Here is a 13401-nt window from a genome sequence, read left to right as displayed (position 1 = left end):
GGTGGCTCAGTCGGTTAAGCGTCTGCCTTCGGCTCAGGTCATGATCCCAGGGTCCTGGGATGGGGCTCCATGCCGGGCTCCTGCTTCGCCCTCTTTGTCCCCCCACCCAGCTCGTGCTCTCTCTCTCTCAAATAAATAAAATCTTTAAAAATTAGTTCTTTCATACATTTCTTCAATTGTATGCCAAGTATATTTCTAGGTCTAAACCTTGGTATTTACATATCCAACCACTGCTGACAAAGTTATATTTTACTGGCATTTTCTCAATATTTTTAGCTGTAGGAAACTAGCTGTTATTATGGTCAATTAACCACAATCCAATTCTGGAACAACTGGGACATTTCAGACATCAGATAAGATCTCCAGGTGTTGCTGCTGATGTAAACAGATGAAAAGTTGTTTTTTGGGTTTTTTTTTAAGATTTTATTTATTTATTTGAGAGAGAGAGAATGAGAGACAGATAGCAAGAGAGGGAAGAGGGTCAGAGGGAGAAGCAGACCCCCGGCTGAGCAGGGAGCCCGATGCGGGACTCGATCCCGGGACTCCAGATCATGACCCGAGCCGAAGGCAGTCGTCTAACCAACTGAGCCACCCAGGCGCCCTGAAAACAGTTCTTAATAAGAATCTCATACATTTAAATCAAGCACCTCAAGTATCCCTCTATACTTACTGAAAAATCTAAAGGAACAGAAGCTGACATTTAAAAACAAAAGAGATCTTCAGATTTAAAAAAACATTAGAATGCCCTAAATTGTCAGCAATCCTGACAGAAGCCCCTTTACACCTCCAGGCAGTAAGTCATGGCTCAGTGGGTCAGCCTCGCCAAATCTTCCCTGAGGGCTCAGCTGGGCCCATCCTGTTAGTGTAGCGCCACTCCCCCAAGTGGGGGCACTGGAAGGAGCACGGTGCACCTTGGGCAGAGCAGGTACAGCAGGTATCTGCATCAATTTCCTTAGAGAAAGGGGGAGAGGGCGGGAAGGGGTACAAAGAGGAGGGTGGAGGAAAGGCAGAAACACCACTGTGACAGGGAAGGGGTAGGTCCCCAATTCATCTCTACAGTGTGTAAATTCTCTTCCCTTTTAAAACACCTCCTGGGATGGGTAACCCAGTCCCACTTTTGAAGTTCAAGACTTTAGTCAGACCATTCTGGAGCCAGTCTGAGTTCTGACCCAGACCAGTGCTTCCCTGCCCTCTGCCCACACCTTCACCGTACTGAGCACATAATTCTGTTCGGATAAACTCACTAGTGTGAGAGAGCTTTAAGCTTTAAGCTTGTACCCTCTGTGTTATTCAGGTCAGTCCTTCGGGAAGTAAATTAGTACCAACAGATGATATACACAGACATACGGATCAGTGAAAGGCTGCGATACTCCTGAGGAGGAGGAAAACCAACACTTCCTAAGGAACTTGTCTATGCCAGGCTCTGTGCTAAACATATTCCACATATTGGTTCACTTAATCCTCAGAACAGCCAATGAAGGTGGTACTTTCAGTAATTCCATTTCACAGATGAGGAAATGGGTTCAAGGAACGTAAGGAACCAGCCAAAAGACTTGGGTAAGAAGTGGCAGAACTGATTCAAGCTTCAGGGAACCACATTTTCTACCGAAAATGAATTTTAAAAAACGATTCTTCACAAATACTAGAAATCGGATGCTCTGGGTTTTAGTAAAATCACTACCATAAATAAACTGAACACATTCTGGAATACAGAGAAAGTTCACAAAAGGTTTGTGTCTTATCTCATTGCAAATAAAGTATAGACTGAGATTTTAGTGAGGTAAAAGTGAACCAAAAGAAGAAAATGACAACTTTCAGAACCTAACAAATTAACCTGAAGTATAAAAATGAAAAAAGCTAATCTATTCAGAAGCACTGAAAAGAAGCTAGAAAATATTCTAATGAAATGTGCTGTATCGTCCACAGAGTCAGCCATGACATAAACTTGGGAGAAAATGAAGTCCTCTACAAGTACGGGGCTTTTGTGTTCCCTACACACACACAGCACCTGCCCTGAATTCCTGTTCTCTGAGATTCCCAGCTCCAGAATGTTCCTTAGAAATTATGTTACCCATACAAGCTCTCCAACAAAGAAAATCTTCCATCATCGCTGGAAGATGGCTGTTCGGCTTATTCGTAGCTAGTCTTGCAGCGTAAGTGTTGACCCATGCAGGGTGTTAGCACTGGACATCTGAGTACTTGTCAGGTGCTTTGGAGGTACATTAGCTCATTCCATTCTTATAGAATCCCTGTAAGTAGATGAGGAGGACTACCTCCATTTCACAGATGGAGAAACTGAAGCATAGAACATACTTGCCCACGGGCGCCTGGGTGGCTCAGTCGTTAAGCGTCTGCCTTCAGCTCAGGTCATGATCCCAGGGTCCTGGGATCGAGTCCCACTTCGGGCTCCCTGCTCGGCAGGAAGCCTGCTTCTCCCTCTCCCACTCCCCCTGCTTGTGTTCCTGCTCTCGCTATCTCTCTCTCTGTCAAATAAATAAATAAAAATCTTAAAAAAAAAAAAAAAAAGAACATACTTGCCCACTTAGCCCTGTGCCCACACTCTGAGCTATGCTCCATCTGCCTCCCTTCAGTGAATGACTTCACAGGCAAATAAAGGAGTCAGACATTAAGCAGAAGTGATAACTGGTGTTTTATTGGTGGAATGGACACAGTGCTATTAACTTCTAAGAGGAGAAAGTCTTACAAAGTGGCCCATTTTATTGATGGAGAGGGGAGATGGAAATATTAGAAAATGTTCCCTATATTGAGTGGAAACAAGCCTTTTTTAATAATATTTATCTGTTGGTCCTTCTACACCCTCTGGACTTACAAAAAAGAATATTACCCTTCTTCTATAATTTTTTTTTTAATATTTAAAAACACTATCATGCCATCTCACCTACGCAGAATGTCCTTATTCCTCAAACCGATCTTAAAGTAAATGATTTTGAGACTTCTCACCACTAGGAGGTTCCACTGATGTGCTCTGTGAGTTATAAACACTTTTTCTTTGATTTCTTTCCTGTTACTTTCAAAATATGTCATATTACGCTCTCCACATAAATATGAGATAGCATAGGATGATAATGGATGTGTCAAATAATATAAAATCATCCTAGTGCTACATTATAAACTATTTGTCAAATAAATAAACAGTCATCTTCTTTGCCATGTGATGATATCCAGAAGCTTGCCAATAACATAAGCTAAAGTCTACATATATCCTGCCAATACAATTACTTTCTCATCTATCAAAAAATGTCAGGGGAAAAAGTGTGATAAAGCTTACAAATCTTGTTTTTACTTTTGTAATTGCCAGGATTAACTAAAGCTACAGTCAGTACTTTTATCACTTAGTAAGTGCCAAAGATGCTTTTGTCAACAACATTTGAGAAGGGCCTTGTAACATTCCAAATAACAAATATTCCAGACCAACAGGGTCTTATAAGTAGGCTGCCTAACGAAAACACAGTTGCCTCCAAACGGCCTTGGTTTTGAAGGACCCACAAGGCTGCTTATCACACTGCAAGGGGGAAGAGAACACAGTCATTGTTGGCGAGACTTTACACAAGCCAGCCTCCCTGGGTAAGCTGGTTTGCAGCTTAGTACAGAGGGAGAAAGTCAAATAGTCCTTCCGCTGAACAGCACCCTCCACTCCAGAACCATCCTCATGTTTTCCAGTACTTTAAGCGGGGCCACTAAAACTGGAAGTGATGGCAGTATTAGATCCTTCCCATTTGTAGCCAGATGAATGGCTGCCTGCCTTCCAGTGCGGCCAGCTCCTGGCTTTTGTTCGTTAGGTGTGTGCTGACATCATTAAAGAATTCCCTTTTTTTTTTTTTTTTAAAGATTTTATTTATTTATTTGACAGAGAAAGACACAGCGAGAGAGGGAACACAAACGGGGAGTGGGAGAGGGAGAAGCAGACTCCCCGCCGAGCAGGGAGCCCGATGCGGGACTCGATCCAGGGACTCCAGGATCATGACCTGAGCCGAAGGCAGTCGCTTAACCAACTGAGCCACCCAGGCGCCCTAAAGAATTCCCATTTTGAAAGCATCTTTTGCAAACTGGAAAGGTTACCAATGGCGAAAACTCTTTTGGCCGTAAAAAATAAACAATAGTACTTCCTGCTCAGACAGAGCCCCTAAAATGGACGTTTGGCAACACATCTGGCTTTTCTACTTAAGAGCCTGAGCTTCCTGCTTTAGTGTGACTCTCTATGTCCACACCGACATGCAATGGCCTCAAATGCTTTATCAGCAATCCTCACGGAAGTCTTGTGTACTGCTGTGAATCTTACTGATTTCAGCAGCACAACGGCCTTCTCAAGATACCCGGCCAAGTGATACGAGCGAAAGAGGGCATGGAGTTCACCGGTTTTCCAGAGGACCAGTCTCACAGCACTCGACGGAGGGTAGAAGTTCTCCTTACTTTGAGACTGAGGGAAAGTCAATTATAAGAATCCATGATAAGAAGGATTCATTCCTGACTTAGCTTGATAGACACCTGTGATCATATGAGTGGAATAAATCCTTCAATTCTAGGCCCTACAGACATCATTTTGGGTTCTGCTGAAGACCTGCATGCTTGTCTAGCCAAGCAGCCATTTTTGGAGCCGAGAACTGGATCAAGACACGTAAGTAAACTTCGCCAAAGCTGGAAAAAGATTTCTACAGCTCAGAGGAAAACTACAGATATCTTAAGAAGGTTACTTCTGTCCAAACTGAAATGTGGATTTAGAATTCTATCCTAGCTGACACAGACAGCACAATGTTGGCAAACCTTGTTGACAATAATCTCAACAGCTTGAGGATAAAGCAAATAATGTAAAAGGAACTAAAACCAAGAATCATGGCGAAACGTCTAGCTCCGTGGAGTAGGTCTTAGTTTGCTTTTCCAATGTAGGAATCTTATTCCACTTGCCACAATTACCATTATGAATCAGGTTTTTAGCACTTGTTGTCGTAATAAAGAAAAGTTAAAACTGACTGACAGTTTTAAAACAAGATGACATTCATGCTGCCATATCAAAAGCCACCGCACAATTTCAACTACTTTTTCAAGCTAAACAAAGCAGCCTTCTTGCTGAAATGTATTTTGACCATAATTAAACTGATCTTTTCACTTTATTTGTAACATGTGAATTCATTAAAAAGTTTTAGGAAGTAGCATTTACTCCTTGCATTAAAATGATAATGAGCTCACAATTTGGTAAAAAAAGTATTTTTATAGTCTAAAACAGCAATCACTTTACAATGCCCTAAGATCAAAGTCATGTAAAATTACGTATGTTTACATGCATTATTCTGGAGGAAGAGGTTAAGGACCCTTGTTCTAGCCGGTCTCTGGTTTATTGAATTTGCATTACAGTGCTCACCTGGGACATCCTGCTCTCACTGGGATCCAAATGGCTCAATCACTGGGAGAGCACTGTTTCCTGTCACTCAAACTTTTCCTAATGCTATCTAAAACTGTTTACATTGTACATACTGCTTATCAGCCACGTTACACTTTGGGTTCATACCGAACTTGTAGCCGAAACTACTGTACTTGAACCATAGCCTTTAAAAAAATATATGGTAGAAATTCTTAATGACTTCCATTTAGACGACTGAGCCCTCCCCTCCTCTGTCCAACACACTGCTGCACACTGAATGCCTGGGGCTGGCTGGTTCACCCGTGCGCTTCTGTCTCCCGGCAGCTCAGCCGTCTGCTTCCTACCACTCACGGATACTCGTGGCCTCACCCATTGACTCCTATTGTAGATGCTACTGTTATTATGTAATTTAACCATATATTACATAAACCACTAAAATGTAAATGTGAAAGAAAAGAGAAAAATGAGGTTGAGTACTGTGGAAGAACTACATAAAAGCAAGACACTTAAAAAAAAAAGAGCTGCTGAAAAGCTAGGTGTGGGTGGAACACTATAAAAGGCTTGGGGGAAAATTGTGGAAATCTAGAAGGATTTTGTACTCAGAGTACTTCAAATGCGTCTGGTTCTCACTCCACTTTAAAGAATCCGAAACTTAATTTTAGATGTTGCACTACAAGTGTAGTTTATACAAAATAAATTATTGTTTAAGAAATTATTCTCAAAGAAAAGGTCCAGTGCCTACAAATAAAGATGGTAAGTGAATAGATATTTATCTTTTTTAAGTGAAAATAGTATGTTCAGAGTATTTATATATATCCTTTTAAAGTGATTCTCCACTTTAACCAACTTCTTTTGATTAACCACAAGTACCAATCATGTCATATGAGAGAGGATCATGTTCATCACTGCTGGAACCCATCCCTCTCTCCTCCTTCCAGATTAATGGAATCTTGTTCAAGGGTGACCTGGCTATCAACCACTATGCCTCCCAGCTTACTTCCATCCTCAACCTGGTAAACACAGCTTTTGTGATGTCATCTGAACTGTTGATAAAAATATAACCCTTCTGGCTCAAATCAGTTGATTTCCAACTGCCCTTACGATTGGGAGAATCCTTAATATAATTAAATTCTCTAGCTTCTACCTTCCTCTCTCCACCTTCTTACCACCTCATTACCGGACTCCTTCAGACAGCCAACCTTTTCTGACTTCCTAGACTAGCACAATTCCTCTGATTTTATGTTCTCATGACACCACACATTCTTTGTCACAGGGATGATCAGAAACATGACTTTTCATTTATTTGTATGAATGCTTCATTGTCTAAGTTCCACTGGACTGTAAATTCAACAAAATCATTCACTGTCTGATTTTACTCATTCTGTATCATTAGCAAGTAACCTGAGCTGCCACATCATGGAAACTCAAATAATACTGAGCGCGTGAAAAACAAATGAACAAACAAGTTAGTGCAAAGGATTAGACCAAAGAACGAGCTCTATGGTATATAGCCAAATACCTTCTTCTCAGGTAGTAATTTTGATCTGAAGTTGAAGCTGTCTTTAATGAAAGAAACCAGTAATGCAGATCTGCAACACAGAGCCATACCCAGCCAGCTCCTTCCCTCTGGGGAAGGAACAATGAGCTTTCATGAAGCAATCCCCCCCTTTTTTTTAAGATTTTATTTATTTATTCATAAGAGACAAAGAGAGAGAGAGAGGCAGAGGGAGAAGCAGGCTCCCCGCTGAGCAGGGAGCCTGATGTGGGACTCTACCCCAGGACCCAGGGATCATGACCTGAGCCGAAGGCAGACGCTTAACCATCTGAGCCACCCAGGTGCCCTGAAGCAATCCCTTTTAATTTGGGTATTAAATATGATTCCTGGCAACATTCCCTGGTGAAAGTGAACTCAGGAAACTTAGATGCCACCATTCTAGAGCAGAAAAATGTCCTAACATAATGACATCCATATATGGCCACTGTTTTGTAATCTGCCACAACCACTTAAGAATGAATTACAATGCCTAGCCATATCCCTTTCTCGTATATAATTTAACCTGGGGAAAGATTTCTGTCTTTCCACATGTGATATGTCCTGGGCACTGACCAGCAGGCCACATGCCTTCCCTCCTTCTTCCCCTGTGGAACTTCATTCACCCCAAGACAGCAATGTCAGAAATGGAACCAAGCAAGAAATATACTCGTGGAATTCTGAATTTCACTTGTCCTGCTCTTGAAAACTGGTATCCTTGTCAATAGGCGAGTCGAATGTACACGATGAGTAATGCTAGAGTGGTACATATGAAGCCCCCCTAAAACTGCCATCATCAATCTCAGAGAATTAGCTTCATTTCAGTGTTTAGTGCGGCACAATCATCCACAAAAAACACACACTCTCAGTGCAACAGTGAAACTGACTAACCACAATTTGGTACTTCTAAAGATTCATCTGAAACATCTGATTAATTAGACCTTAGAATTAAAAAGAAATATTACTGGGGTGCCTGGGTACCTCATTCGGTTAAACATCCAAATCTTGGTTTTGGCTCAGGTCACGATCTCAGGGTCGTGAGATCGAGCCCTATGTCAGGCTCAGGTGCTGGGAGTGGAGCCTGCTTAAGATTCTCTCCCTCTGCCCCTTCCCCCTCTAAAAATAAAAGAAATAAAAAGAAACACTGTCCATCTCAGTAATTCTCCAAAATGTACCCTATGTGGACAGAGCAATAGAAAGCACCTCACTTGGACCACAGTAGCAGCTGAGTTCTACTCAGAAACACATCAGTACAGTACAGTTTAATCTTATGTGTATCACTTTCTAAAGAGACTACCTAAAATACAATGATGTGTTTTCAATAATACCGCCACCTCTTTTGTCAAAGATGCTATTCTCATGATATGATTTAATGTTCACGATATAAGAACCATTCAATAACTTAAGTGCTTGTCACAAGTCTGTCTGAACAGGTTTTTTCCAAACAGTGGGCCGTGACCCACTAGTGGATGATGGTATCAATTTAATGGGTTCAAACAGCATTCTCAAAAACTAAGAGAGAACCAAATATACTACAAGTATTTCATGAAACCTGTGTTTTCTCTTTATATATGCATGTGCATGTGTATGTATATATGAATGTAAACAAATCTGACCACATAGGAGGGGAAAAGAGGGTAGTACAGAGCAATGGTTAATACACAGACTGCCTGAGTTTGAGCCCTAGATATGTTATTTAGTAACTATATGACCTTGGGTAAAACAGTTAAGATAACAGTGTCTCTGGTGCTTGGGTGACTCAGCCAGTTGGGCATCTGACCCTTGGTTTCCGCTCAGGTCATGCTTGTGAGATTGAGCCTCATGGCAGGCTCCGTGCTCAGCGGGGAGTCAGCTTGAGATTCTCTCTCCCTCTCTCTCTCCTCCTCCCCCCGCTTGTGCTCTTTCTCTTTCTCTCTAAAATAATAATAATAAAAAAAAGATAACAGTGCCTCAATTTCCTCACTAGGGATAGTAATAGTTCCTACATTATAAGGTGTGGGGATTAAATAAATTAATATAAGCATCCTGGCAGATAACAAACACTATGTAAGTGTTAGTGGAAAAAAGTGTGTGTGTGTTTATACGTCTATATGCATAACATAAATACACATACTGAGTTGCAATACAAAATGTGCCTATTTCGTCCTATGGGTAATAATCAGAAGAGCTTGAAAGCCACTGTTCTAGATGAATTTATATGCCTTGCCTTTAAAAGGAAAATTATGGGGCGCCTGGGTGGCTCAGCTGGTTAAGCATCTGCCTTGGGCTCAGGTCATGATCTCAGGGTCCTAGGATTGAGTCCCATGTCAGGCTCCTGGCTCAGTGGGGAGTCTGCTTCTCCCTCTCCTCTGCCCCTCCCCCTGTTCCTGTTCTCTCTCTCTCAAATAAATAAATAAAATCTTAAAAAAAGAAAAAAGAAAGAAAAAGAAAATCATGCAAGTCACAGAGTTTTCCCTTTATCCCTGCCTCTCAGTTACCTCAGAGGTAAATGTAAGACTCAGTTACAACGCCTGTCTCACCCCAGATGTCTGTGACCTCTACTTCACTTCCCTTTTATCTGGCTTTTGCTCGGTCGTCTTCTTCTTCTTTTTTTTAGGTTCTCTCTTTTTTATCTATCTTTGAAAATGCCCTTCAATCTCTTTTTGAAAGTAGGTAAATTTCAAAACACATTAAAAATAAGATGCACTTGATTTTCATATTTATGAAATAAGTATTGTTTACTAAATTCTCTTATATAACAGATATCTTAATTGTACACTCAATTCCAAATATTAAAAAAATACATACCTATAAAACTAAGTATTTCAATATAATTTTAAAAGAAAAAAAGGAGAATTTGAGCTATTTAACACAACTATTTTTTTTAAATTGGCCACTGTTTTCATTTGTAAAATAAAAAACACCCAAAATTTCTAAAATTAATGAAGGTAGACTGACTAAAATAGATTATTCTTCTAGCATGTAAGGAAAAGCTATGAATCCAAAACATGATTAAATAAATATTTGTTAAAAAGCAAAAGAGACATAGTGAAAGCATACGAAATCATAAGCAGTAATTTTTATAAAAAACACCAGGTAGGCCATTTGTTCGGGGCACAAACATTTATATCTTCTAGAAGATACATAATAAAGAGGATCTAGATGAGATATAAAAAAAGCGTCAGCATTCTAGATTTAACCCAATTATAGTTTTTAAATTAACCAGGGCCATTTCACCCATTTGCTTAACTCCTTCAATGGTCAGAAACAGTAGTACAGCTGAATCAGGAACACAAATCAGTACATTTTCTCATGAATGGTGATAGCGTCGAAAAAAGACTTAGTATGTACAAAGGTTGAAAGTAAAAATAGTCACAGGATTAACTATCTGGGGGTATCATTTATGCATATTCCATTAGTTTGAGTAATTAAAGACTAATTGTATAATGATCTTCTAGATCAGTACTGTGTATTCAGAGAAAGCACTGAGACACTCCGTGCATTAAACCAGCTCATAACTGCATACATGGAAGTGGCTATGGCCAACTCCTGACTACCTCCGTATGGATGACCCATTTAAACCACAGGCCATTTCTGACCCCTGGTGCCAAATGACTTGAAAACCAAAGATTCTGGTCCAACAGGAAAGAAGAAAAAGTAACAAAGGAAACCATGTCCAACTGTGAGGTCTAGACTTGGAAATGACTACCCATGGATGTGATTACCCGAGAATCTCACTAAAAGAAAAATACACAAAAACAAGTAAGTAAGAACAACTAAGAAGCACATTCATAAATTATTCTCTTTATATCTCAATAAACAAGCCATTTCCCTAGCTACACAGTTAGGTCTTAATGACCGGTGTTAATGACCATCTGTAGCAGACGTGAATGGTGCTCTGCCAGATCACACTTTTATAGGCCAGGGTACCCAAATCCCAGCCACAGGCCCACAGTTGCCTCCTTCTGCCTCTGGAGAAAGACCTAAGGTAGACAGAAGTCACAGTCTCACCTGGGAGGGCACATTCCACCATTCCCTACCCCGCCCCCACCCAAGCAGCCCACAGTCAATGACTACCATAGGTACAAAGGCTTGCCTCATCCCTTTGGCGCCAAAACTTCCCATGGGCTCAGGCTGAATCTAGACCCCAGCTTAGACCACATGCTGCTTAGGTTCTTCCCCCGCTCCTTCTGCTTTCCTCACTCTCTCCTGAGAGGAATGCTCTGAGCATTCCTCTCAGGCAATAAATCACATGCACCTAAATCCCTGTCCTGGGCTCTGCTTCTAGCAAACATGACCTAGGACAGCATCAGTAATAAATCAAATTGTATTTACCCTAGGGAGACAATGTCAACCAACATCTTCATATGGAATCATTTTATGATTATGGCATAAAACACTACAAACATTTAACCTCTCAAATTTTCATAAACACCATAGGTTTACACTGAAGCATAAGGCCTAGTGGGTATATACAGATACAGATAAAAACTTTTTTGAATAACAATTTTGACAATTTCATGAATACATGCCTTGAAAAGTACTGTATTTTAACAGGGATACTTTCCAAACACTTAAGAGAATAAAATGACAAATGATGACTATGTCATCATACTTCATAAAACAGTCTTCTGCATGATTTCAACCAAAGTTTTCCCCCTCTATCATTTCACCAAAAAGTTGCCTGGTGCAATTTCTAGCACCCTCTAGTGGCAAATTACCCAAGAGAAATAGAAATGACTCCTTTAATAAATAAAATGTGTTTCTGAAAACCCTGCAGTAAAAATTAAAAATAAAAATAGAAAAGGCTGTCCCATCAGGGATGATTTTCACTGAGTCTGGGACAATGAGTAAAGAACTACCAGAGTCACCATTTCAAAGATGGCACTTTAAGACTGAGGTAAGCAACCAAAAGGTAAGTCTCTCTACTGGATAAATAAGTGTTTTCATGGAACAGCTTGCAAGATCTGCTATTGATTAGATGTCAGGAAAAAAAAAATCCACACGGCAAGGAAAAAGTGACCTTCTTATAAGGGCACCAGGGACTGAGGTAGGCACAAATGTTTGTTGCTCGTCAGACGTTCGTGGTGGCAAGGCACTGTGAATTCCTATACTCTGCCAGTACTCATTCCAAGGTTTCATAAGCCCAGGAATAATTCTATATTAAATGAAGACCAGATCCTTATTATTCAACTTGCAAGTCTGTATGTAATGTATCTTTTTTTTTTAATACTCACTACTCTATCCCCAGCACCCAAAACAGTACTTGCCTCTTGATAAATACATGTGAATGAATGAATCCCGAATGCAATGGGAATGAACTGAAAGTTGTTTTTTTTTTTAAGATTTTATTTATTTGACAGAGAGAGACACAGAGAGAAAGGGAACACAAGCAGGGGGAGTGGGAGAGGGAGAAGCAGGCTTCCCGCTGAGCAGGGAGCCCAAGGTGGGCTCAATCCCAGGACCCTGGGATCATGACCTGAGCCTAAGGCAGATGCTTAACGACTGAGCCACCCCGGCGCCCCTGAACTGAAAGTTGTAAAAAGAGAAGTGACAGGTCTAATTTTGTACTTAAGATGGACCACTCCAGCTACAGTGTGGAGAACAGAAGAGGAAGAATCAGCTGAAACCTGGGAGATTTGTGGTGGTCGTATTTCCCTCTTGCTGGACATATTTTAGGCTTTACAATAAAATATTTGTTAAGAAATAACATTCACTTACATATCAAGCTAATCTGACGCCTTGGTAATGCATTATATTAGCTCATTTAGAAGCTCGGCTTCTTTCCCTTTCAGTTACATAAATAGCTGACGTTTTTACAGCATTTACTATGTGTCAGGCAATCTAAATATTTTATTACTCATTTTCTGTATATTATAACATAAGATTGTCAACCTAAAGTACAAAAAGGGTGTTCAGAGGGGCAGCTGGGTGGTTCAATCAGTTAAGCGACCAACTCTTGATTTCGGCTTAGGTTGTGATCTCAGGGTCGTGAGATCAAACCCTGATGCGAGGCATGGAGCCTGCTTAAGATTCTCCCTCTCCCTCTGCCCCTCCCCCCAATCCCACCCACTCATGTACACATGCGTTCTCTCTCTAAAAAAATAAAAAATAACTTCAGTCGAAATTACTCCCAGATATGCTAACAGAGTGAGTGACTATATGAAAAAACTAATTATCCCTATGAAGAAGTCCTAAATAATTTTGTTTTTCTAATTTAGGGTACAGCTTTACAGTAGAGTTTCCTATTCAATAAGTAACCACAACTGATGGTTATCTAGCAATTGGCAATTCATATCCATTCTTTTATTAATCCTATAACAACATTGTGAGATAGGTATTATTGATTTATGTCAATAGGGACTTAGGCTCTCAGAGCTCAAGGGATTTACCCAAGGAACTCAAGTAGGTGATGATAACATCAAGATTCAAACCTGAATCTTGTAATGGCATCCTGGATACCCAAGTACTTCACAATTATGAATGCACCAAAACTGGAAGATGAAATCAACTC

General features: G+C 40.5%; 1 protein-coding gene across 1 annotated transcript in view; it reads right to left on the bottom strand.

Moving 5' to 3' along the window:
- Positions 1-13401, bottom strand: part of RPS6KA5 (ribosomal protein S6 kinase A5) — a 178529-nt gene that overhangs the window by 103981 nt on the left and 61147 nt on the right. The window lies entirely within an intron of this gene.

The sequence above is a fragment of the Mirounga leonina genome, unplaced genomic scaffold (assembly GCF_011800145.1).
Source record: "Mirounga leonina isolate KUSES-001 unplaced genomic scaffold, KU_Mleo_1.0 Mir_82, whole genome shotgun sequence".
Taxonomy (NCBI): domain Eukaryota; kingdom Metazoa; phylum Chordata; class Mammalia; order Carnivora; family Phocidae; genus Mirounga; species Mirounga leonina.
This window is presented reverse-complemented; position numbering and strand designations above follow the sequence as displayed.